The sequence below is a fragment of the Pipistrellus kuhlii genome, unplaced genomic scaffold, assembly GCF_014108245.1.
Source record: "Pipistrellus kuhlii isolate mPipKuh1 unplaced genomic scaffold, mPipKuh1.p scaffold_m20_p_10, whole genome shotgun sequence".
Classification (NCBI taxonomy): domain Eukaryota; kingdom Metazoa; phylum Chordata; class Mammalia; order Chiroptera; family Vespertilionidae; genus Pipistrellus; species Pipistrellus kuhlii.
In genome coordinates this window covers 26,347,039-26,374,163 of record NW_023425405.1, presented here as the reverse complement: position 1 = coordinate 26,374,163, position 27,125 = coordinate 26,347,039, and the positions used below count along the sequence as shown (strand labels likewise).

Sequence of the window (27,125 nt, the reverse complement as noted above, 5' to 3'; positions counted from 1 at the left end):
ATACCTTGTGCAAGTTCTCAGATACAAGGGAAGATGGAGAGCAAGGTCTGAAAATTTTGGGCCACCGGAATGATTAGGTTACAATATTTATTTCTAAGGAATGAAGTATGTACAGATCACTTGAAAAATCACTTGACTTTTAGGATGTTAACTGTTGATCTTTGAAAGTGGAAGCAAGTGAATTTTGCCATCGGTATTCTTTAATTTTGAAGTTTAATACAGTATCATTGGTTCTCCAATATCCAACAGTGCCAATTTCCCACTGATGTCTTATACCTTGGGTTTCTTTTTCCCAGCTGTAAAAGCATAGTGATGAAACTGGTGAGGTAACATTGAGAACAGAAAGCCTGTGTAATTAGATAGTGTTTCCAGCACAATCCACAATGTTCTGACGTTGGACATCAGTACAATGACAAGTAAGAGCAAAAATCTTGTCAGAGAAGTTTGACAGTGAGTGCAGCCCCAGGTAGAGTAGAGGCGAGCATCAAAGCCAAGGTGGCGATGGTGAATACTTGGAAATCAGAATGTTCTAGTTTATGTGGAGAAAAAATGGCTTCTCCTGATTGTTTCTAGAAAGGTTTTTTTAGGCTCATTTTTCTTTTAAAAAGACAGAATGTCCAGTACATAAAGTGCTTTTCTGAGAAGAACCATTCTTGGGAAGGTTTGTTCCCAGTCACAGCAGGACACAGACAATTCTTAGGATTATATAAAAATTTTATTTTTAAACACTGACATAATTCCATAATTTGACAAAATCTGACTGACTAGCAGCACTAATTGGACTCACACAAATACAGCCTCCAGTTTTTCTATTGAAAAGTGTGGGCGACCCTGTGACTATTTTCCCTTCATGACTATTACTCTCCAGGGTCCTTGATGCTTGCTGAGCTTTTCAAAGTTCCTCTTTTGTCCTGTTTAATATTTGTCTATGACTATACATAAAAGTGGTTAAGAACAAATATTTTTATGGAAGTCCAGAAAATTACTGTGCCTAGCCTTTTTTTCCTTTGGTTTGTTTTCTGATGGTGAATTTCTTGTCATGAGATAGCATTTGCTCTCCTTATATAGCTATTGCAAGGCACTCCCAGCTGTGCTGTGATCACATGACCAGCTCTAGCTAGTTATACCATGTGGGACTAAGAGAATGAAACTATTCCCTGTCTCAGACATCCCTTAGCCTTAGAAGCACCTCAGATCACACATTTAGCAAAAAAATCAATTCCGAAACCATGCTCTAGGATTCAAAGCACAAAAATAACTATTACTTTGAAATGCTGTCCTATGTACTTTAAATAATAGACACTTCGTTTCCCCAAAAAGAAAATTAGGTAGTTATTGTCATCTCTACTTCACAGGTATGGAAACTGAGGCTAGGGGATGTTAGAAACCCAAAATCTACCTTGAAATCAGGATTTAGCCTCCATATATGGCATCAAATGGCAACCAGACCTCCTGGATCTCTCTTCTTGGTATGTAAAATCTGCCAACATTGTCATAGTAAAAAGTTAAAAACATCATACAAAAAAAAAAAATAACCCACAGTGTACGTTGTTTTTTAATATGTAGGTCAGTAATTTACTTTAATTAATGCTTAAAAGTATATAAAAAGACTAAGAGCTAATACATCAAAATATTAGCAGTAGTTTTCTTTTGGCAGATTACTGGTAATGTCTATTTGTTTGTTATACTTTATCTTAACACATTTTCTATAATAAAAAGAACACTTGAAATTTAATATTTATTTAAATGCAAATGTCACTATTTAAATGGACATGGTATAATGGAATGGGTTTTCCAGGGTGTCGCAGACATTTGTCAATTCAGGTTCATTTCAAACTGCATATAAGAAACATAAATTATTGAGCTTAGCATGTCAGTGATTATTTCAATGTCCAAGGGAGGGCTTTTATGTGCAAAATGAACCACTTAACCTGTCTAAATATGCAGTTTGTAACCAAGATGGAGGGTTAATTTGCATATGTGGGCCTGGGTCCCAAGAACATCCTCAAGACCCAGGCCGCTCTGAGCCTGTAGGCCCTGAGTGGCCGGGGTCTCATAAAGCCCCCGGCCAGGAGTGGCCTACAGGCACCGGTGCCAAGCAGGCTGGGTCCCGGGACGAGTGGCCAGGGGTACCAAGCGGGCTGCATCCCAGGGCAAGGGGCCGAGGGCACCAAGCACAAGTGGCCACAGATTGGGGTGGCCATTTGCGTGTGCGCCCACACCAAGTGGCCCAGGTCCTCAGACCCCCAGCTTGGTGGACACAGTGAATGCGCAGCTACCAGGCTGCGGGGCATGCCCTCAGCAGCTGCTGCGCTGTGTCTGCCGGGTCCACACCCCCCAGCACACGGACACAGTGAACGTGGGGCCACCAGGCTTGGGGGCCAGGGACACACCTCTAGCCCAGTGGACACAACACAGGAGACCCTCTGTGCATGGGCTGCAGAGGAAACACCTTTTATTTTTTTTTAAATATATATATATTTTATTGATTTTTTACAGAGAAGAGGGGAGAGGGATAGACTGTCAGAAACATCGATGAGAGAGAAAACATTGATTAGCTGCCTCCTGCACACTCCCCAACAAAGGTACATGACCTTAACAGGAATCAAACCTGGGACCCTTCAGTCTGCAGGCTGACGCTCTACCCACTAAGCCAAACCAGTTTGAGCATAAACACCTTTTCTGACTGCTCATTGGCTAAACTCCCTGTACACGCCAGTTGCAATGTTCTTGGTAACTTGGATAATAAGAATCCAAGAAAGTGATCTAGGGTTTTTCCACCTCACTTCTGGAGAAAAAAATTAAGATCTACTACTTAGCCCATAGGGGCTAAGAATGTCATAACCTGCCCTAGTCAGTTTGGCTCAGTGGATAGATCCTCGGCCTGCCAACCACAGGGTCTGGTTTCAGTTCTGATCAAGGACATCTACCTAGGTTACAGGCTCCTCCCTGGATAGGACCCAGGTTGGGGCTCATGCAGGAGGCAATCAAATCAAAGTGTCCCTCTCACTGTCCCTCCCTCTCTCTTCCACACTCTTAAAAATCAATAGAAACATTATTTTCCCCTCGGGTGAGGGGAAAGAGAGAGAAAGAGAGAGGGAGAGGGAGAGGGAGAGGGAGAGGGAGAGGGAGTGGGAGAGGGAGAGGGAGAGGGAGAGGGAGAGGGAGAGGGAGAGGGAGAGGGAGAGGGAGAGGGAGAGGGAGAGGGAGAGGGAGAAGGAGAGGGAGAGGGAGAGGGAGAGGGAGAGGGAGAGGGGGAGGGGGAGGGAGAGAGAGAGATCATATCCTATGAAAGACACATCTTGAAAATACCTAAAGAAAGTTGTCATTTTTTCATGGTGAAAGGACTGGAGTCTGTGTTGATGAAAACACCTTGGCAGCTGCAGTGGCTGACAGTGGCTGCAGCAGTGGGGTGATGGGGCTAGCGCCTTCCCCCGATCAACTGGTCACCTCCTGTGGGGAGCAGGCCTAAGCTGTCAGTAGGACATCCCCTGAGGGCTCCCAGTCTGTGAGAGGGGCAGGCTGAGCTGAGGGATGACCCACCCTCCCAGGTGCATGAATTTCATGCACCAGGCCCTTAGTAAATAATAATACAAGAATAAACTGCATTTTGTGTCACAACTGTAAACCTACTTTTGGCCTCTGTACTTATTTTTGCAAGTTTCCAACAAAAGAGCAAAAATTATGCCAGGTTCCTTGAGTAAAAATTCAAAACTAAAACACAGCCACAGATCTGGGAATTGGGTCTGAATTGGGGAACTAAAATGTGGGATCAGATCTGAGCTTCTTTTGCTACCAGGGCTGCTTGCCATGGGGAACCCCAAAGCATGCTTTTAGCTGCCATGTACTTTTACACCCACTAACACTTATTCCCTGGGTTTATTTCAAATTTCACCCTTATGCAATTTTGTATTGGCAGATTTAGATAAATGGAATTCTGCATTCATCACGCACAGGAATCCAGCAGTTTGCCTTCAAATTAGAGATTTAAATTTGGAGCCCCTTCATGGTTACAAAAACCTTTTTATATATTTATCATCTATCTCCTTTACAACTAGATATTTGATAGCCATTCTATTAACAGTGTAATAGATGACTTATAGAATATGCAAATATATGCAAAATGTTTATAAATTGCTTTAGATCTGTACTCCAGCACAGGAAACATTGTTTCCATGGTAATTCATAAAAATAATATTTAGGACATAGTTTAGGGGCAGCTAGTTTACTTGGTCCCCACCCCTAAGGCTAGCCACAGCCCACCCAAATTAATTATCTAATAACAATCTTCCACATAAGCATGAAGCATTATTCATAATAACGTAGGATTTTGTGAACCCACTGCAGCACACCTAATTACCCTCATTTTAATAATTGTTTTCAGAAAGTCTAAGCTGTCTAAGTTAGATGTATAATAGAAACTATAATCATCCATCAAATCATGACTGGGGAAGAGGCCTGCAAAATCAAAGCAAACCAAGTACAGGATGGACAAAAATAGGCTTACGGTTTTAATACAAATAACTAATACAATAATTTATAAATAATAACACTATAAGAATAAACTCTTGTGTTTACAACTATAATCACAACTATAAATCTATTTTTGTCCACTTCTGAATAGCTTTTATGATGTTTGAGGTTGATATTAATTAGGGAGGGGTAAAGGCTTTTTAGGAAAGGAATACAGATTTAAATATGAATGTGAATATTTATTAAGAATTAAAAATTATAAAACATTACAAATTTCACATAATAAATTAGAAGCCCGGTGTGCAAAATTTGTGCATGTGGGGGAGGGTCCCTCAGCACAGCATACACCTTCTCCAAACTGGGACCCCTCAAGTGATGTCCAACTCTACATTTAGGCCTGTTCCGCCTGCTGGTTTAGGCCTGATCCCACCGGGCAGTTGATATCCCTCTCACAATCCAGGACTGCTGGCTCCCAACTGCTCACCTGCCTGCCTTCCTGGTTGCTTCTGCATGTCAACCTGATAACCCCCTAACCACTCCCCTGCCAGCCTGATTGCCCCTAACTGCCCTCCCCTGCAGGACTGATCACCCCTAAATGCCCTCCCCTTCAGACCTGGTCCCTTTCAACAGCCCTCCCTTGCTGGCTATCTTGCAGAGGCCATCTTTTGTCCATATGGGGGCAGCCATATTTGACCACATGGGGGCAGCCATCTTGTGTGTTGGAGTGATGGTCAGTTTTCATATTACGCTTTTATTAGATAGGATAGAGGCCTGGTGCAAGGGTGGGGGCCATCTAGTTTACCCTGAAGGGTATCCTGGATCAGGGTGGGGGTTCCATTGGGGCATGGGGTGGCCTGGGCAAGGGACCTGTGGTGGTTTGCAGGCCAGCCATGCCCCCCGAGTGATCCAAATGAAGGCCCTAGTATCTGGGATTTATTTATCTTCTGTAATTGAAACTTTGTAGTCTTGAGCAGAGGCCAAGACAGGCCAGGGCTACAGAAGCTTGGCTTCCTCCATTATGGGGGAAGCCCAAGCCTCCCACTTACTCTGTGGTGCAGCCATCTTGGTTGGGGTAATTTGCATACTTATTTCTGATTGGCTGGTGGGTGTGGCTTGTGGGTGTAACAGAGTGATGGTTAACTTGCATGTTACTCTTTTATTAGAATAACAAACATTTCTAAATCTAAAATATTATAATATTTTAATAAAGTGCTGATCATAATCTTTTGTGTTGCTCTGTAACACAATACCATACACTGGGTGGCTTATAAACAACAGAAATTTTTTTCTCACAATTCTAAAGTCTGGGAAGTTCAAGGTCTTAATGCCAGCATGGCCAAATGTTGATGAGAGCCCTTTACCTTATTCATAGCCAGCAGCTTTACATGGTAGAAGGGGTTAGGGAGCTCTGTGGGGTCTCTTTCATAAAAATACTAAGCCTTGCCAGGCCAGTGTAGTTCAGTGGTTGACCATGGACCTATGAACCAGGAGGTCACAGTTCAGTTTCTGGCCAGGGCACATGCTCTGGTTGTGGGCTTGACCCCAATAGGGGGTGTGCAGGAGACAGCTGATCAATGATTCTTTCTTATCATTGATGTTATCTCTCTCTCCTTCTCTTTTTCTCTCTGAAATCAATAAAAAAAAATTTTTAGAAAAAGAATACTAAGCCTTTCATGAGGACTCCACCCTCCTGACCAAATCACCTCCCAAAGGCCCCATCTCTTAATACCATCACACTGGGCCTTAAAATTTCAACATGAATTTTGGGGGTACACAAATATTCAGATCATGGCAGTGCCTGACACATCTCTTACTTACTTTTTTTAAGTATCCTTTTTGCTTGCATACTCTTTAATAACTTCTTTGTACAATAATGATTTCAATATATCAATTTAATAGGAAGAAAAGGAATATGGTTTTGTATTCCCCTAATATGTCAATAAAAATTATTGACATTTAGTTGTGTAAAACATATTACTTTAGTCACAGACATAACTGTGGTTGTAGTGCAACAGATTTGTGACTGACAAAGATATGCTATTTTGTGTGATTTCTATCAAAGAAACAAAAAAATTATATTTGCTGAATTATGAAGTATATTCCTGATAAGTGAGAACTTTCATTTTGACCAGGTGTTTATGAAAACCAAATCCTTTGCTGACAGCTTTCTGCAAACTAGCTTTCATCTTCATTGATTCTGAGCTTTGAGATCACATCATCATTCAACTTCTGGCCCTGCATTTTGTGTGTCAAGACCAAGGTGAGCTGACTTAGTTCTGCAGGTGTTGCTCTTGCTTTGAGACGGCTAACTGTTACTTAATTGTACACAAAAGTGACTGTAAACATCATAGATATATAATCTATTTAAACACACACCAAACGGGTCCCCTCTTCCACTTCCTTTTAGCTAGTTCCCCAAAAATGCCTACAAAGACTTCAGAAATACCCAACACAACAGGAAATGTGAAAGAAGAAAGTCTGAATGGAAAGAAACAGCCATATATACCAATTATAATTAAAACTAGAGGCCTTGTGCATAAAAATTTATGCACTTGGGGGTGGTGGGAATCCCTTAGCCCGGCCTGCACCTTCTCACAGTCCAGGATCCCTTGAGGGATGTCCACCTACCAACTTGGGCCCACTTTCTGACATCCTTAGCATTGCCTTGTACCTGTCAGCCCAGCTTCTGGCTGAGTGGCTCTCCCACTGTGAGAGCTCACTGACCACCAGAGGGCAGCTCCTGCATTGAGCCCTGATGGTCAGTGCACATCATAGCAAGTGGTCGTTCCCCCCTTTAGGGTCAATTTGCATATTAGCCTTTTATTATATAGGATAATTTCTAGAAATTTATGCAATTTAATTATTTTGAAGCTATTGGATATCAATAGTTATTTCAATGATAATTAATTCCCCAAAGATACTTCTACAGTGGAACTAGAAGGGAAACATGAGTTCAAAGAACATAGGAACAATTTCTGACTATTTTAGAAAATCTTGTATTTTAAGTGGATAACAATGATATCAAACCAGAATGGTATTTGGGTTATCTTTTTTACTTTTGAAAGTGCTATTAAAAAGTTTAACTTTAAAATGCCATACTTAAAATATTTTAAAAACACATCCTTTTACTTTTAAAATTTCTCGTGGGAATTTTTAGATGTTAATATAAAATGTTTGAGAGGGCATATGATTTTTCAAATGCACTATAGGCTGTATATGAACAAAATTGCCTATAACCAGTGCCCTAGATTCTCTAAGCTTTTTGCCCCTTCTCAACAATTCATCAGTAATCTGGCAACCTGGATGACGCTAGTTTCCATATAAATTTCACAGAACCATGAGTTAATACTTTATGCTCTTTATTAGTGGGACTAAAATATTAGTGGGACTAAAATTTTAGTGGGATAAAATTATCCTCCCTTTAAAAAACATTCTGAATTTATTTTGTTGTGTCAATAAAGAACCCTGTGGGCTATGCACCTCTTACTGTACAACTCAGGGAAGTTTATTCGTCATTATACACAGGTATGATCTGTAACACATCACTATTTCATTTTCTATCAGAAGTCCCCAAATTCAGGGTCAAGTTTATCTACTGAATTTAAATAGTTTCTCTTAGAGTAGGTTTCCTACCACCTAATTATTCCTTGGCCACCTCAGTTGTTGCTTGCCTTGAGCCTACTTTACTTATCTTAAAGATTTTCTGATTTTATTGTATTTTTGACTGAGTGGATTACTTTCTTTCTTTGACCTTTAACTCACTCACTTATTAAACATATACATAATGCACAAACTAGCTTGGGTAAATTTGGTTTAAGCAAATCATCAACCTGAAACAAATAGAATTGAAATATACTGGTTAGATGATGTTATTATTGACAACTAGATATAGTCATAAAAGTATCAAATTAATAGTATACTAGTAGTTATTAAATAAGAATGTACATGACTAAACTATTACATTTTCCTATTTTGACTGATAATTCTAATAATTATTTTTGTTTTGTGACCATAAGAATAGGAATTAGAATTAAGACTCATGGGAAAAATTACAGATGTTTTTAAAAAGGAAACAGTTCCCACCTAAACACATATTATGGGTTAAAAATATCAATAATAATAGTTGGTCAGAATCACACTTAGCAGCCCAGTCTTAGTAAACATACAAAAGAAATCATCCTGAAAGTAACTACATTATAAAACAGCAAGTGGTATTCAGCTCTGAAATACTTGGCAGAGCTACTTCAAGTAATTAAATATAATCAATGTTATCTTTATAAAACATTACAGAGAGACTCTTTCAATTTAAGAAATGATTACATTTGTGATAAGCCCTCTTTAAAGTAATCTATTTCACATAATAAATAGATTCTCTTTATTTAAATTATTCATTTAAATATGTACTTGAGAGAGAAAAAGAATCCACTCAGTGAACTCTATTGAAAATTTAATATAGGAAGAAATTAAGTTGAGGGACTATTCTTGTGACATAGCAGTAATGATTCCACATAGAAATTACAGTCCACACCTTTAGATTACTTGAAAAGTTCAATTAAGTCTTATTGATTCTTTAAAAACATAACAATAACAAAAACAATAATAAAACACCACATTAGATACTCTAATATACTATGATTATGGCAAAGTATAAGTCAAAAATCTTAAATTTTCTTACAGAAGATTGAAATTTATTTGTATCCTAAGTAACTCTTAGACCAGTGTGTAAACTATTTTAGGCAGGTCAAGGCATTTCTTCAGAAATCACACAATGCTTATGAAGAGGTTCTTCTTCAAAAGTATAAATATTCCATATGCTCTTTTGACATTGGCAAAAAATCCACTATAAAAATTTTTATGCAAAAATTATTTAAAATTAAATTGTAAAGAGTCACATATTTACTTCTGATGACAGAAAAAACAAAACCAACTACTGAAGAAGAGGAAAGGAAGAAAAACATGCTAGGCAGCCAAAACTGTTATTATGAGAGAGACCAGAAAGCACATGAGAATCATCAAAAAACTCACCAAAGTGGCTAGAATAGTAGGATTGTATATAATAGACCTGTAACATTACTAAGAAATGGTTGGGGAAGGGTGGGATGCAGTTATAGGGTCTGCTCTGCTAAGGAGGATAAATCAAAATAAAATCAACTAGACCAGGCGATACCGAAATTTTCTGTTTGGGTCTGAGTTCATTCTCTAGAGAAATCAAAGAATGAGTTCATGGACAAAGATGAGCGAAAGCAAAGTTTTATTACGGAAAAGCTCCCTGTTGCAGGGAGGGGACCCAAGAAGGTTGTTGGGGCAGTTTCTTTGTCTAGGGTAGGGGTGTCGAACTCAATCAGAGAAGGGGCTAAAATCTAAAATCCAGCCTAAATCGCGGGCCGAATGGTTTACTGAACAGTCATAAACTGTCATAGTGATGACAGCGAGGTGCGGGCCACATTGCAAGGCCTGGCGGGACGGATTTGGCCCGCAGGCCTTGTGTTTGACACATGTGGTCTAGGGGTTAATAAGTGCCCTACTAACTTCCTATTTGGTTGGTTGGAAAAGTTTGGCCCTAGCAACATACATACATTTTAAACTTCAGAATTCCCACTCATTTTCCCTGCCCTGTGTGTTCAGGGCCCTTTGTTCTTGTGATTTAATCAGCAGAGCCTCCAAGGGCCTAAAGTTTTCCTAGAAATTTAAGAAGTGCTATACCCTCATTCTTTCAAATGCTCCTATCTTTATCTTTATCTAGAAAGAAGTCCAAATGGTTTGTGAGATGTGTGGAGTTCCATGGATCCTCCAGAGAGGTCCAATAGATTTAATGACATCTAGGACATCCTTGGAATTCTCTGGATGCTGGCCAACTTAGAAATGTGATCTAGATATCCTTAATGCTTCTTAACTGTGCTAAAGTAGTGGTTCTCAAAGTGTGTACCTCAACCAACAGCATCAGCAACACTTGGGAATTTATTAGAAGTATAAATTCTCAGGTCCTCATCCCCAAGATTATGGAAGCAGAAACGCTGGGGACCGAGCTCAGTAATTTAACAAACCCTCCCAGTAATTCCGACACAGCTCTAGTTTGAGAAATACTTATCCAAAGCCAACTGGAAATGAAGTTCACTAGCCAGACTCTTGAAGCACCCTTTATGATGGCTCTCATTATTGATCTGTAAGAAGAAAATGGAGTTTTTATTCAGAATAACTATCAGATAATTCACACTCAAGTTCATGAAGAGTTAGCATGGCTTTAGTGTAAATTATACGGTTAGATAGTCATTTATTCCATAAACAAATAGACTGTATAATTATATAGGCACAAAATGTTTTGGTGGGTTTTTTTTCTTGTTCTATATGAATGGACTGTTGCTATTATCAAAGTTAATGGTTGTAATACATTCTGATCGCCATAATTGCATTTCATGAAAAACACAGCTTGTATGGTAATGCTCAAATAATCAATATAATGTGACATCCTATTGGAATCAGGGAAGGAAGGGAGAGAGGGATTACAAAAGAGGACAAGAAAACTTGGGAGTAATGGATATGTTCATTAATTCATAATTCAGACAAGCAGTATGAGGAATTGTGGTTGTACAGACCTTCACTAGCTTATGGTCTAGCAAGGGAGGCTCACAAGTAAACAGGAAATTTCCATGTGATGTGAAAAATGTACATAAATATTAAGCACAAGATGCTATGCCAACACATAGGACATCTTACCCGGTAATTAAGCGTTTTATGATAAGTAGGTGGAGTGAGGCTTTCCTGAGGCCATGGCTCCTGAACAAATAGGATGAGTAGAATATAGTGAAGGGAAGAGTGTCCCAGGCAATAGGTTGGGTGCAGAGAAAAGAGGCTTGGAGAGGGAATCTGGTGAATGTAGACAGAGAGGCTACAGTGAATAATGTAGGAGCCAGATTGAATAGAAAGTGAAGAGGCAGACACAAGGGGATAGAACATTTTCCCAGTCAATTTGGCTGTGAAGTGAAAGACAGGGCAAGAGGCAGAGCAAGATGGGTGTGTGTGTTAGTGGGAGTGTTTGGGTTATTATGTGTGTGTGTTTCTAAGATAAGAGAGACTCAAGTTCAAATGCTGAAGGGAAGAAGCCAGAGTCAGTGGTGTGGAAGAAGAGCAATGGAGCAAGATGCCTAATGTGGGAGAGGCTAAGAAGTGGAATGAGGTGAAAGCCTTTATTAGCCTCATTGTCTGGGATTCCAAGGAAGAAGCAAAGATGGGTGTGGTGGATAGGGTGGTAGGAAGTTACAGATTTTGATTTTAAAGTCGGTGAGGGAACAAAAAAGAGTATGAATAATATTTGAAATATCCTATATAATAAAACCTAATATGCTAAGTGTCTAGTCATCCATTCAACCAATCAAAATGTAACATGCGCCGAAACCAGTTTGGCTCAGTGGATAGAGCGTCGGACTGTGGACTGAAGGGTCCTGGGTTCGATTCTGGTCAAGGGCATGTACCTTGGTTGCAGGCACATCCCAAGTGGGGGGGGGGGGGGGAGAGGGTGCAAGAGGCAGCTGGTCCATGTTTCTCTCTCATCAACGTTTCTAGCTCTCTATCCTTCTCAATTCCTCTCTGTATAAAATCAATAAAAATATATTTTAAAAAATATATTTTTTTAAAGTAACACGCTAATGATATGCTAAGGCCTCTCAACCTGTCGCTATGATGTGCACTGACCAGGGGGCAGATACTTTAACTGAGGTTAGTTTGCTTCTGGGGTCTGGCCAGTCAGGACTGAGTAAGATGGGCCGGACATGCCCTGAAGCCTTCCCACAGTCCCTCCCCAACTGGCCAACCTCTTGCATCCCTACCCCACCCCAATCGTGGGTAGGTGTATGGGAGGTAATCAAAGACCACCTATATATATAAAACCCTAACATGCACATAGACTGAACGGATGAAAAACTGAACAACTGATCACTCTGATGTGCGCTAACCACCAGCAGGCGCGTGTGGAACATAGTGGGTGTGGGCAGCAGGCAGCAGAGCACAAACATGATGGGCATCAGCTGTGGCGGGATGGTAGAGCAGGTGAGCAGGGCATCAAAACAAGGCAGTGCACCAGTCATTATCATCAGGGTGAGCCTCTGTTGGTTACTGAAAATTCTTTGCTCCCACTCACTGCAATCTCGCTTGGCGCTTGCACCTGCTGCCAGCACTGGCCCCACTTGCACCCGCAGCTGGTGCTGGAGCCACCACTTGCACCCACTGCTGGCAGATCGCCTGGCATGAGTGGTGGTGGCGAGAGCGGGGCTGCCGGCAGAGAGGGGACCAAGGGCCGGTTGGTTGGTTTTATTCTTACTGTCCCCACTTCAAATAGGCACTTTCAGCATTTTTATTTCTTTATTTGGCCTCCACACCTCCTATGCTCAGAGGATTCTTTCTGTCTGGAACACCCTTCCTGTCCCCTAGATCCATTCACACTTTTTGGCATCCTTTCAGATCCTACTCAGATGCTATCTCCCTAACAAAGTTTTCCTTTACCACCCCATCCTGGAGGATTGCTCCATACCTTTCACTTCCAGAGCAGTTATTAACTGAAGAATTCATTTAGTATCTAATCACCTGTGGCCCTGTGACATCTCTCTTCAAGGATTGTGCTGAACTCTTATTTATACCTGCTGAGTTGTACACTTTTGTGTGTGTGTAGGGGGCTGGGGGGAAGGGGTGTGCAGGGGAGGGAGGTTCTATGGAAAGTAACCTCATAAGGTGATCTGATCATAAATTCCTAACTGGGCAGATCATTGTAGGTAGTCAAACCCCAAGCAGGTAACTTTCAGTGAAAGGTGTACCTTTGCCTTAAGCAAGTTCTATCCATTGTTCCTATGCATTCAGGTTAACAAGCCTTTAAAATAAACCTAACCACTCCCAAGAAAGTACACAATCTTGTTAACTGTCCTGGAACCCAATCCTTGATTTTTCCCACCTCCGTGTAATCTTCCTTATGTTCCATTCTTAACCTCAAACACATAAAAGAAGTTGCAAAACTGTTATTCTCCGGAGCATTTGAAATCTTGCTTCCCAGCATATGTCTTCAGTTAGACTCAAATAAAATATTCTCTACAGGTTTGAACAGTTCTTCTGTCAGCAATTGTGTGTGTGTGTGTGTGTGTGTGTGTGTGTGTGTGTGTGTATGTGTGATGGTGCTTTGCTATCTCTCTAGCTTCCCTGTAGGCTTCTTGAGGGCTGGAGCAGGTTTTGTTTTCCTTGGAGCCCCCGTATTACCTGACATAGACCCTTTCACAGAGAAGGTGTTCAGATCATACACATTGATATGCTCTAATTCATTAATCATTAATATTTCATGCCAATACCCAGAGGATAGTTCTGTTTACCTTTGAATGATTATTAACATAAGGACAGTACTGTGATATTTTTTCTTACCATAAAGGTGTTGCGTACTCTCCCTTTTCCATTCATAGATGCTTCCATGAACTGTTGGGTTCTCTGTCAAGCAATTCAATCTTAATTTTCCAGCAGAGGCCAGAGAGCTTGGTGGTTTGATTCAGCTCCTAGAATCAAATGTCCTTGTTTGACAATGATCTCTGCCCCTTGCTAAAAGGGTGAGTCTGAACAAGTTACTTACCGTATTTTTCGGACCATAAGATGCTCCGGACCATAAGACGCACCAGTTTTTAGAGAAGGGAAATGAAGAAAAAAAGATTCTGAAACAAATAGTTCCTAAAATATTTTATGTGCATTAAAACCCAACATCACAGTCATAAACACATGTAATCAACCCTGTAAAGTAAACAGCAGCATTTAGAACCATTTTAGAGCCGGGCAAGCACACAGAGACCACACAGAGCCGGGCAAGTAAAAAAACTTTTTTTTTAAAGTATATGTGTAGGCTATATTTGGACCATAAGACGCAGGGACTTTTCCCCCCCACTTCTGGGGGGAAAAAAGTGCGTCTTATGGTCCGAAAAATACGGTACCTTTTCCATAACACATTTTCCTCATCTGCAAAATGGGGGTTATAATATCATGTTCCTCATTCGTTTGTTGTGGGGATTAAATGGATTATACCTTGTGACACCCTTAGGTCAGCATTTGCTGCATGATAAAACCCTTAGGACTTGCTAGCTGTTATTCTGGGTGACTAGAAATTTCCAGATGTAAAGCATGAGGTTCTCATACCTCTTTTCACCCTACTTTTACCACTAAGGAACAGAGAGCAGATGGTGAAGCTATAATAGAGTGTCTCGTCTCCACCTCCAGAGACCAGGCTGCAGTCTAAACTCTGCCACTTAGTTCATGTGTAATTTTAGGCAAGACGCTCAGCCTCTTCGGGGTGCTGCAGAGATCAGGGAGCAGACATCTGTGAAAGCTCTTTGTAAACAGCAGGCTTGTTTTACCCAAAGCAAGAACTGCGCTTGAGGACAGGAAGCAAATTTAATTGGTTCTGTTTTACAAATCTTACCCTTAGAAAATTCCCTTCAGGAAAAGAGTAAGTCTTTGTCTCACTTTGACTGGATTATCCTGATTATTCTATGTGGCTTCATTTTTCTTTTCCTTTCATAAAACAAACAAACAAAAAAACCTACTGGTGCTGTGGGAAGTCTTCCAGAGCCCACAGTATATACTTCCTTTTCTCCTTAGTAAATCTGGTTCGTCAACTAAACAACCATAGTCATTCACATCTTTGTGGTTTAAAATCTGTGGCTGTGCTTTGACAAAGGAGCTCTGTAGGGGATGGTAATGCGATTAGGATGGTAACTGGCTGGGGCAGTGGGAATACCCAAACCAGGCAACGCCCCCTACAGGGGTCCTGAGAGACTTGTGTCAGAGGCAGGTTAAGAGCAAGGTCTTGGCTTGAGTTGTCTGGGTTTGACTCCCAGCTCTACTATTTGTTTTCTGGGCTCCCTTGCAAATTATTTACACTTTGAATGCCTCTGATTCCACATCTGTAAAATGGAAACAACTATAGTACCTACCTTATAGGGTTACTGGGCAATCAAATGAGCTGATATATGTAAAGTGCTTATACACTGAGTGGCCAGATTATTATGATCTCTGAATGCATAATAATCTGGCCACTCAGTGTGTGTGTGTGTGTGTGTGTGTGTATTAGAGACCCGGTACATGAATTCGTGCATGGGTGGAGTCCAGCCAACCTGGCCAGGGGAAGGGGACATGGGTGGTTGACTGGCCTGCCTGCTTGGTCTAACTCTTGGTCAAGGAGACAATTTGCATATTAGCATTTTATTATATAGGATTTACACTGAGTGGCCAGATTATTATGCATTCAGAGATCATAATAATCTGGCCACTCAGTATATATAGCATAGTGAGTGCTAAATAAGTATTCACTATTAATATATGCACAGAGTCAGTGGCAGCAAAGGTATGTCTTTTGTTACTAGATAAGCTTCCCAAAGCATCCCAATGCACCCCTGGTAAGCTGTGCTGTGACAAATGGAGGACTGATTTTGTCTGGACTGGAAGTTTAGAAGTAATTCAGGCCTAATAGGTTTTTCTTCCTCTTTCCCCTTTTCTGTTAGGCCACAGCCAAGGCCAGGAAAAATGGATCCAAACACAACAATTGTGTAGAAAAAGATAGAGTCCCAGTGCTAGTCGGGCCTGTCACCTTGGCCTTTCCAGTGCTGGAGGAGTCTTTCACAAATATGTCCCCTGGCTTATTCTTCTCAACTGACAGAAGAGAGGGAGGGGGAGGAGAGAGAAGGGAAGAGGGAAAGAGAGAAGTAATTTAGAGAGACTGGGCTTCTCTCTTGAGTGGGAGACAACCCTTGGTTCCATCTTTTCTCTTCCACCTCTCAGAAAGAAATGTAGTGGCCAGAGAGAGATGCCTGGACCCTCCACAAAGTTTATCTTGCCATCTCAAGTTGGAACTGTCTTATTTCGTGAATTAGATGCAAGGAAGAGAATCCAAAGAATGAAAGGTCAGATAGAATCAAGTGGATGGGGCCTTCTCCCTGAAATAGCAGGCCCCTTGCTCCTTCTCTCCTCCCTAACCTCCTAAAAGAAAGTGAATTCTGAGAGCCCAAAGAAGGGGACTTCACCTGCACAACTCCAGGGGCAAAGCCAGTTACATTTGCTGTCCCTCAAATGACTTGGTGATCTTGTTAAAATACAAGGGTGGGCATGGGAGTCTGCACTTCTAACAAGCTTCCCGGTGCTCTTTAACCATCACTGCTGGCTGAAGACCTCACTTGGAGTAACAAATTTTCTGGATAAATGGTGACCTATACTTGTGTAATGCACAGGAACTCCCATTAAGTTACTATCCCCTAGATCAGGATAGGGAGGGAATGTCAGATCCTCGGCCCATATAAAGCTCTCAAAATAATGTAATCTGGACCTGCTAAGGCACTAGTGGCGAGTGAATTAAATGTTTGACCAAAAATAGCAGGCTAATTTTTAAGTTGATAATTTTGTATGGCCCAAGAATAATGTTATAAGTATCCAAATGGCCCTTGGCAGAAAAAAGGGTTCCGCACCCCTGCTCTAGATAATGTAGCCCGCCTGTGTATACCTGAACTTGGTCAACCTGCTTTTGGAGGATGGAGTGATAAGAAATGTCCTAGTCCTTGATTCTGACCCTAAACTTTGAAGAGTGAAGAGGGGACAAGGAGGACAAAGGTTTTTATCTTGGCCAATCGGTTCTATAAGTGATTTTCCTGGTCTGTTCACAGAAAAAGTGGAGACTTTTCCCCTCCAATACATACAGTTCACAAGCCAGTTGTCTGAAATAAACCTAACGTGAATGTTGTGGCTTGGTGACATTTCATGAGTCCTTAAGACTTTTGCCTTAAATTGGGGGATGTGGAACCCAGTCATTCATTATCTTCAAGGTGACAGGTGATAATTCCAAATGGCATTTTAAGTAAACTTTTCTTTATGACTACCCGAATATTATTCGTCCTTCTATTTAGCTGTCATTAATTATACAATTTCTATATATGATACTTTACATACATAATTTTATTTAACTTTTCCCAAACAATATTTCATAATAGAGATCATTTCCTGCATTTCACAGATGAAGAAATTGAGGCTCAGAGAGGTTAAGTAATTTTCCCAAGGTCACCTAGCTATGAAAAAGCAGAGGCAAGCTAGGAAACCAGAAGAATCTGACTTTACCTCTCTCTTTCTACTGCCTCTGTGCTGTCCTGTAGATAAAAAGAATAATTATTTTAAAATTAAGAAGAATTATTCATTATTTAAAACAAATTCAAATTTGAATCAATTGACATCCTTGATGTGAATTTACGACAGAGCTAATGAAACTTAAGTTTCAAGGATTCCTCACAAAAGTTCCTTCCAGAGATCCAAGATGGCTGCGCCCAGGTGAACACCTAGCCGCAGCCGCACACAACAATTTCAATAAAATACAACTAAAATATAAAACGGACATTGCCCAGAACTACAGGAAGGTTGACTGACTGGAAATTGTACAGCGAGAAGCAAGGAGAAAACCAGAAGGAGGTGCGGAGGAGCTGGAAAAGCCAAGGTACGGAGACGCGGAGACGCGGCGCGGAGAGGACAGAGCCGGAGAGGAGGGAGGCCGAGTGCCTGGCGGGCGTTCCCTAGCGGAAAGGAGATAAAACTCCGACTGTGCTGGGCCCCCGACTGCTCTGATCCCCAGTTTTAAGCCAGACCCCGGGGACTCAGGCTCAGCCATAGGGAGCCGGGCTGTAAGGCAGAACCCCGGGGAGCAGTGAAAGGAGGTCCCGGAGGCGCGCACACTGCGCGCAGAGAAGGGACGATCGGCTGTGCCCCGAGATTGCTCTGACGGGAAGGAGACTGGGGCTCCAGACTGCTCTGAACGCCACCTCCAACTCCACTTCCAACTGAACTGAACCCCAGTTCCGGGCTCATTGTGGGAGAGCATAGACTGTTTGGCAGCAGGCGAAAATCGAGGGCACCTTTCTCTCAGAGGCGCCGGCAGCGAGCACTGAAGGACCCGCATAGGGCGGGGCTGACAGAAGCCAAGGCTGTAGGCTCCACCCTGAAATCCCGCCCCATCTGTAACTGCGAAATGCGACAACAAAATAGATCACAAACGAAAGAAATGGAGGACAAAAAGCGTCTGGATATAGAGTTCAAATCTACGCTTACAAGGTTTTTCAAGAATTTCCTAGAAAAGATGGATAAGGCCTATGAGGATATGAAAAGAGATCAACTAGAATTAATAAGGAGTCAACAAGAAATGATAAGGGATCAACAAGAAATAAAGAATACATTGTCTGAAATAAAAAATATTTTACAGAGTCCTAAAAACAGAAGGGAAGATCGCAAGAATCAAGTCAAAGATTTGGAACATAAAGAGCCAGAAGACACTCCTCCACAGAAGCTAGAAGGCAAGAGAATCCAGAAAATTGAAGATAATGTAAGAAACCTCTGGGACAACTTCAAGCGAACCAACATCAGAATTATGGGGGTCCCAGAAGATGAGAGAGAGCAAGATATCGAAAACATACTGAAAGAAATAGTGATAGAAAACTTCCCCCATCTGGTAAAAGAATTAGACTTACAAGTCCAGGAAGCACACAGAACTCCAAACAAAAGGAATCCAAAGAGGACCACACCGAGACACATCATTATTAAAATTCCAAGAGCAAAAGACAAAGAGAGAATATTAAAAGAAGCAAGAGCAAAGAAGGTAGTAACCTATAAAGGAGCACCTATACGATTGTCAGCTGACTTCTCAACAGAAACCATGCAGGCCAGAAGGGAATGGCAAGAAATATTCAAGGTGATGAATAGCGAGAACCTACAGCCAAAAATAATCTACCCAGCAAAGCTATCACTCAGAATCGAAGGCCAGATAAAGAGCTTCACTAATAAAAAAAAGCTAATGGAGTTCATCACTGCCAAACCAGAATTATATGAATTGCTGAAGGGGGTTCTTTCAGAAGAGAAGGTAAACAAAGATAAAAATTATGAACAACAAATACGTAACTATCAACAAGTGAATCTAAAAACCAAGGAAATTAAAAAAAAATCTGATGAACAATATTAACTGTTGAATATAATAGAATCAGAGGTATGGAAGGGGAGTGAACTGACGATTCTTGGGGAAAAGGGGAGAGGGGGGCGTGGGAAGAGACTGAACATAAACTGTGCACCTATGGATGAGGACAATGGGGAGAGGGGAAAGGGCAGAGGGTGGGGTGGGAACCTGGTGGAGGAGAGCAATGGTGGGGGGGGGAAAAAAGGAACATTTGTAATAATATGAACAATAAAAACTTATTAAAAAAAAAAAACAGAAAAAAAAAATAAAATAAAATAAAAACAAAAAAAAACAAAAAAAACCAAAAAAAAAAGTTCCTTCCAAAGGGCCTCTAATTTTTATTCCTAATTTTGTATTCTTTGTCCTTAAAAAGGGGTCCCCAAGTTTAGAAACTTCGGGCTCCACAAAATCTGGATCTGCTTCTGTTGCTATCAGATACATAAATCTTCTTTGACAACATTCCAAACAAGTACTGGTGGTTCAGCCTGTGCTTGAATATCTCCAATTAAGAGGAGCTCACCACCCCACAGGGCTTTTGTTTCATTTCAGATAGTTCTGAGTCTTCAGAAGTTCTTTTTATACTGTGCCAAAACCTACCTCCTGGCAACATCCAGTTATGGACCTTGTTCAGTCCTCTGAAACTACATAAAGCAAACCTAGTCCCTTGCCATCTAAGAGGTCTGAAAGCATTTGAAGGCTGTTTTAGTAAATATTGTTTTCCCAAAGCATCCTCAGTGCTCTTAACCATTCCTTCTGGTTGCTGGGGTCCTTCTTTCTTCAAAAGAATTCCAGGTTTGGCTTGATTGACAGAGAATAAAGCAACCCCCTTCCTAAACGTACTTATTGAAGACTGCATTTATCCCTGTGGAAATTTCTCATTCCTATTATATTTGACTCACTGTTGTAGCTTGCCAAATCATGTTGTGTCTATATATGTTTCCTAGTCCAGACTTCATAGTCCTGGGAGATGCTTCCTACCTTTTTTATGGAGATGTTCACATTGCATAATCTGTCGGGAGCTGGATTTGCAGGATTTAGCAAGAAGGCTTCCATTTTAGATGCAGACCTATGGGAAGATAGCACTCATATAGCTGCCCTTACATGTAATACGACCCCGTCTACACCCCCTGGGGGGTGCTACCCCTCCATGATCACACTCTTAATCTAGCTTTTCTCAATCCACTCACCACATTTGGAAAACATCTTTGTAAGATGAGCTCACTGAACAGGCTAATTACTGTTTTTCTTTTTTGTCACCTTTACCATTTGTATTCCCTTTTACATGAATTCCTCTCCTATAATTCCTTAGTTTTTTCAGGATCCCCTCTGTCCTGCTTTCTGGTGAAGTAGAGGTACAGAAGCACCCAAGCCCACGTATCTCCTCCAGAGCACACCACACTCAGGCGATCTGCCCCTTTGGAGGGAAGCAAACTCGGGGTTCTTCACAGATTTCAGCCCTGTGGCTCTCCTTATCCTTGGTCCCCCCTTCCCTCACTTTTCTTCCACATTCCACCTAAGCCCCTCATGCCTTCCTTATGCCTTTTCCTTTTGTTGGACAATCTCTTCACTTTTCTTTTAGGTAGAAAAATTAGTAAACTTAAGAGTTAGATTATTTTGGTGGTAAGTGGAGACTTTCCCCCTCCAATACATTAAATTGTTTTCTGTAAGCTATAAAATACAATAGATTGCTTTAAAAAATTCAGTACATATAGATGCTGAGACCCAAAAAGGCCACTGGTGACCCCAGAAGCTATTATGTCCTGATAGAAAGCACCCTTCATTGGGTTAAATGGTTTGCCACATTTTAAAACTAGGTGAGTAGCAAAATTGAAGAGTTAATTTTCATGAAATATAATAAAAACACTGTGAACCAGAAAGGAGGGAAATCTAAATTAATTATTGAGTGCCCACTATGGAGATTACCTCATAATCTTTCTAATAACCTATGTGGTAGGAATTGTGATGCCGATTTTACACAGAGACGAGGAACCTCAGGGAGGCTAAGTAACCAGCGTGGGAGCTAAGATGGGAGCACATGTTCCAGCTTCCAAAACAGCCAAGGCTCGTTCTACTTGACCTCACTCAGCTGTTGGCCCAGCTGCTGAACTCTGTTACTGATGTTCTTAATAAATTTGCATTTTCATAGCCCCATAAGAATCTGGGTAGGCAGAAAGAACAACTCAAAGCAAATGCTGGGTTTACCATTCCCCCTCCTTTGTACCCTATCTTTAAACTTGGAAGTCTCTCTTAGATGGACTGGCTCACATCAATATTTCTGTGTCCCCTGAGCCCGGTTTGGCTATCATACTTAGATTAAGGACTTGGTGTATCACAAAACAATGTGGCCTCAGCAGATCATTGTTTCTGATGTTATTAGAAAGAAGAACTGAAACTAAAATTTAACAACTAAAATCTTGGACACTCACAGAAATTCTTAGATACCTAGTTTTGGGTTGATTCCTTTAATTATCTTTTGGGTGTTAGTGTGAATTTTTTTTAAATGTCCAAGGGAGCAATACATGTTTAGGTTTGGGGGTTTTAAATTAACATTCAATTTATTAAAGCCACAATTTTTTTCAAGCCTTCAAGTCCAATTTGCATATCTTTTTGTAAAAGTCTGGAAGTATTTTACTTCTAAGGAAATTACTTTTATCTGATCTTTAATTAGTACTATATTAATCTCAAAAATAACACATAATTTTTTCTTAAGTAATCTCATATGATAAATTAATTCATTATATATTTCAAACCACATTCTTAAATTTAATATAATTAATTCTTCCAAGCATTTTTAAATGCCTGACATGACAAATTCACAACCCTCACATATAAGTAGCATTTATAAATTTGTGCTCTATGCTTTCATGATGTTTAATCACTAATTTTATATATAGTCTTTTTTTTTAATTGACTTTATAGAGGAAGGAAGAGGGAGAGAGAGAGAAACATCAATGATGAGAGAGAATCATTGATTGGCTGCCTCCTACATGCCCCTGCTGGGGATCAAGCCTACAACCTGGACATATGCCCTTGACTGGAATCAAACCCGGAACGCTTCAGTCTATAGGCTGACACTGAGCCAAATTAGCCAGGGCTTATATTCAGTCTTAAAAAAATAATTTTTAAATTTTATCTGTTTATCAACTTATACACTAATCAAATCTCATGTGTTTGTGTGAACAATGAGCCTCATTATACTTCTATAAATCGATATGAAATATTCAATAGGTATTTTTTTCATGCTCCATTAACTGCCAATAGCTATTATGTTCAAATATTAATTAACAATAAGTGTAACTGGGTTAAAATCATATTTAAAAGTTGTTAATCAAATTTTCTGAAGTTGCACATGAACAACCCCTGAAAGAGCTAAGTGCATATGAGGAATAGCAATGTCATCAACTCATTCTGGAGAAATAAAGGAATCTGAGGGTCAATCTTTATTCACTATTTCAGTGTCAGTTACACACATACTTTGTAATTCTTAAAAGACCTACACATGTACAGGCTTTTTTGGGGCTCTGTTTCCACATAAATATTCTATATTTGGGTCCCAGTAATATTACAATTAAATTTCGAAAACGTTCTCTGCTTCCTGAAAACAATTATTGTTAGTATCTATAGAAGGAATTTATTTTTTAATGGGATTTTTAACACTACCAGAGTTTTATTATTATAGAAACTATGCACTGTACACGAAGTCTGTGCTGCATTCCTGGTTGGCTACATTTTAGTTGATGCACTTAGGAGCAGAGGTGGATGTTAAACTTTGATCTTTCTCTGGTTTGTGGTCTCTCCAAATCTTTTGCTTTTGGCTTCCCAAAGAAAAAATGAAGCAGCTTAACAATTTTTTCAACAAGCAGCTTCCTGATGTAGACACTTAAAATTGGTCCCTTTAATATTTAAAATTCAAGTCATCTGTCATAGTTGGGCCTCAGTTTCTTCTCCTGTCATATTAAGTATTCTCTGGAGCTGCTTCTATTACATTCATCCATAAGCATACTTATTAAAGTCTTACTAAACTTATCCTTAGCACTGGGGGGGGGTTAAACGCCCTAACCTTTGCCCTAAAAAAGCTAAAGGCCTAAACAAAAAATAATAATAAGCTAATGGCATGCACTGGGAGTGGAGGAATAGTGCTTTCAGTATAATTATATGACTTATTGATTGAATGGTCAGCTGAGAAATTCCAGGCCCTAGAAAGTGGTGACCAGGAGATACACATCTGATAGAGACCTGTGAAAAATTCCATCAGCATTTTCTCAAATGCAGACAGAGTTCAATTAGGTATTCAGAGCTATGGGCAAAAAAAAACTACCTGGAATCTAGAGGTATTCTGCCATACAACTAGAATATGAACTTTCTATTCCACAAAGGTGGGGGTGGGGGGTTTGTAAGAGACCATAAGACACTGTTGTGTGTGTTTTTTTTTCAAACTCTGGGTTGTTACTAATTTTTTTTTTTTTTTTTTTTTTTTTTTTTTTTTTAAGCAGGGAGGCAGCCCTAGCCGGTTTGGTTTAGTGGACAGAGCTACGGCCTATGGACTGAATGGTCCTGGGTTCAATTCTAGTCAAGGGCATGTACTTCAGTTGCAGCCACCTCCCTGGCCTTGGTCCTGGTCAGGGGTCTTGCAAGAGGCAACCAAAGTTTCTCTCACATCAATATTTCTCTGTCTTTCCCTCTCTCTCCCATTCTTTATAAAAATCAATAGAAAAATATTCTCCGGTGAGGATTTCTTAAAATAATAATAAAAGGGAGAGTAGGAAGATGAATAATTTTTCTTGAAGATTTGTTTCAGTTAACATTATTGGTTGATATTCAACTAATACATATTGATATGGCTCTAAAAGCTGTCTAAGTCCTGTCCGGTCCCCCTCTCCTCAGGGCCAACATTGTCTGCCCGCCCTCTGGAGCTCTCACCCAGCTACTGCAAGGGGAACGCATGGCAGGGGGCTTCTAGGGTATCCTCTTAGAGCTCAGGCAGTGCTGGATCTTAGTGGTCAGTGCTCAACGTTGTTAAATATTTTTAATAAAAAGGCTCATTTCTTCTGCTTATGTATATACACTAGGTCACGATATAAAATATATTTATTCTTGTGGATCACCATAAAAAAATTGAAAGCTACTGTTCTATGAAAAATAGGAATGTAGAAAGAAATCTTTTTCAACAAACTGCTTCCTCTGGGAAAAAACAAACAAAACAAAAACACCCTCACTGGTCTGAGGCTGGGAATTTTGTTGCTTTATATGTATACTTACTCTTATAGCTAAGACACTGGATTTTCCTTTACCATGGTGATATCAACTTTTTAAATTATTTGGGTCAGGAATAAAAGTAAATTGGTTTGAAGAATAACATTAAGTCAATCATAATGTAGTTGGTACATAGCTTAAATTAGGAAGGTGGCATAAGAATGATTATAATTTTGGAGCTCTTTCATCTAGCTAAACCTTCTATTATATCGATATGGTGCCTGAGAAATTATTAATTTTAGGTCGTCACCTGTCCCAGGTCTCATGGCTCAACCAGGGATCAGAAGCTTTGGCCCACCCTAAAAATCAGGGCTTATAATTTTTTTTTCAGGGCTTATTAACTAACTATTGAAGGGTAGCAGAATATGCCACTTTGGCACATTGATTATTTTTAGCTGTAGGCACTTGAAAAACAGCAAATGCAGGTTTTCTCTCAACTCCTCTTATCTGCCTAAAGATAGACCCTCCAAAAGGAACTCATTTGTCATAAATGCCTCTCTGGGAGTTTCATCAACCATGGGAGACTGACTCTTATCAAAGGAGAAGAGACCAGAAGTCTATACCAATCCAGACAACTCTGTCACAAATTACCATTATTCCCATCTATTTTGCTACAGGCCCATTCATTTTTCCTAAAAATTATTTTCTCCCTCCAAGAGGCATATATCCCCATCTCTAACTTTTCCTATTAAAATGATATTTACCCCCAAGTTTTAAGCTACCATGGGGAATTACTCATTTTTCCACCTATCTTACGTGTATACATAAGGTATACACGTTAATAAAATTGCATTTTCTCATTATTCTTTTATTACAGGAGTCTCAGCTAAAAGGGTAGAGAAAAAAATATTTTCTTCCCTTAAACTATATTTCACAAATACCAGTATTACCTGTTAAGTGTAGGGTGCAGCATATTTAGGACACTTTGTAGAGCCATACTGAATGGATAAGCATTCTTTTTTAACCTGTGGTTCAGAGCTAGTGGCATGGCCCCTCTGAGCCAGGTTTTGTAAGGTAAGTAAGCTATATTCATAACACTGCAAAATATCCTCCTTCCTTCATCATAGTGAATTGGGGAGAAAACGATCCGAGGATATAGTATGTCTGTAAATACAATACAATAAGTATTTTTGAGCTTTCTGCACTGTACTGGCAGGAGAGAAGGTTTTGCAAGGATCTTCTTCAGCTCATTGTTTTAAAAAAGCGTAGACAATAGTATCTAATTCTTTATTCGAATTGCTTTGTCTTGCTGCACTGCTGGCTTTGTCATCAGCGGATGTTGCAATTAGTTTAACAAGCAAAGGAAATGTCAGTCAAGTGCAGCAGCACCTGGGATCTCGTCACCCTAGCTACATGGCAGGCCTTAGGCAGGAGACAAGAACGCTCAAAGCTGTGTGTGCAGCCTAGGTAAAAAGGGAGAAGGTGGCAGTGAGCCTGCGTGTGCAAGGGCCCCTGACTCCCAAGGCCAATGTTGATTCACTTCCTCCTCTGATGAGACACTTAACCAGGCGCTTATTATACCCCATGGCATCATCCTGATTTCAGGACTTGGGAGGACAGCTGGGGCCTGGAGACGGCTCAAGTGCATTTGACAATAAAATGCTTTGTGCGTCAGATGTAAATTCCGCCCGCCCAGAAGCTTGGGCTGAACGGTGACCGGTGACCGGTGCTGTTCCAAATAGAGCTGGGGGAGGGAGGGTTTCACTTCGAGAATCTTGTGATGCTGGCGAGCCCACCAACCATTAGGGCTCCTCGGCAAAACACGATGCAGCGTTAGGAGGGCCCCTGCTCCAGCAGTCAGCCAGAGAACAAATAAAATGGAAGATCCTTCTCTGCGGGAAAGCAAGGCCCCGGATTCGAAGCGGGGGGCCTCCCGGAGGGAGGTGAGCAAAGAAAGGAAAGGCGAACGCATTTCTCCGAGAAAGCCGGGTTCATTCAAACCCGGAGGCCAGCAAACCCCGCCTCCCCATGCCGCCGCCCGCTCAATCGTCGAGCGCTCCGGGTGTGAGCTCGCCCCGCGGGGAGCGGCTTGGGAGCCGAGGAGGCGGTGGCAGAGGTGGTTTGGGCAGGCCCGCGCGGCGGATAGGCCCAGGCAAACAACACCCATTCCCCCCTCCTCTCTCGGTTCAACTCCCACTCGGCCAGGGCCACGCCCTGCCGCCACCGCCCCCTCGGGCAGCTTTCCGCTCGGCTGCGCGGCCTCGGTCGGGGGCGGGAGGGAAGGCGGTGCCGGGGAGGGGCCGCCGCGGCAGCCGGAAACTACAAGGGCCAGCAGCCTTTGCGGCACCTCCCCGCCCCCTTTCTTCCACCACTCAGCGCGCGTCACCGGGGGCTCAGCCAATGGGGACCGGGCCAGGGAAAAAGGGCGCCCGGGTCCGGATGCGCCTCGGGAAAGGCATGCTCCCTGCGC

At 41.2% G+C, this 27,125-nt stretch overlaps 2 long non-coding RNA genes across 2 annotated transcripts; one reads left to right on the top strand and one right to left on the bottom strand.

The window, feature by feature from the left end:
• The first annotated feature begins 9,228 nt into the window (after window positions 1–9,228).
• LOC123652005 lies at window positions 9,229–10,208 on the top strand. The gene is made up of 2 exons (XR_006741024.1): window positions 9,229–9,795; window positions 9,980–10,208. It is a non-coding gene; the product is annotated as an uncharacterized LOC123652005 (long non-coding RNA).
• On the bottom strand, window positions 9,977–14,048 carry LOC123652006. Its single transcript, XR_006741025.1, has 2 exons — window positions 13,870–14,048; window positions 9,977–10,634 (listed from the first exon to the last, which is right to left on the bottom strand). It is a non-coding gene; the product is annotated as an uncharacterized LOC123652006 (long non-coding RNA).
• Between the last annotated feature and the right edge of the window lie 13,077 nt (window positions 14,049–27,125).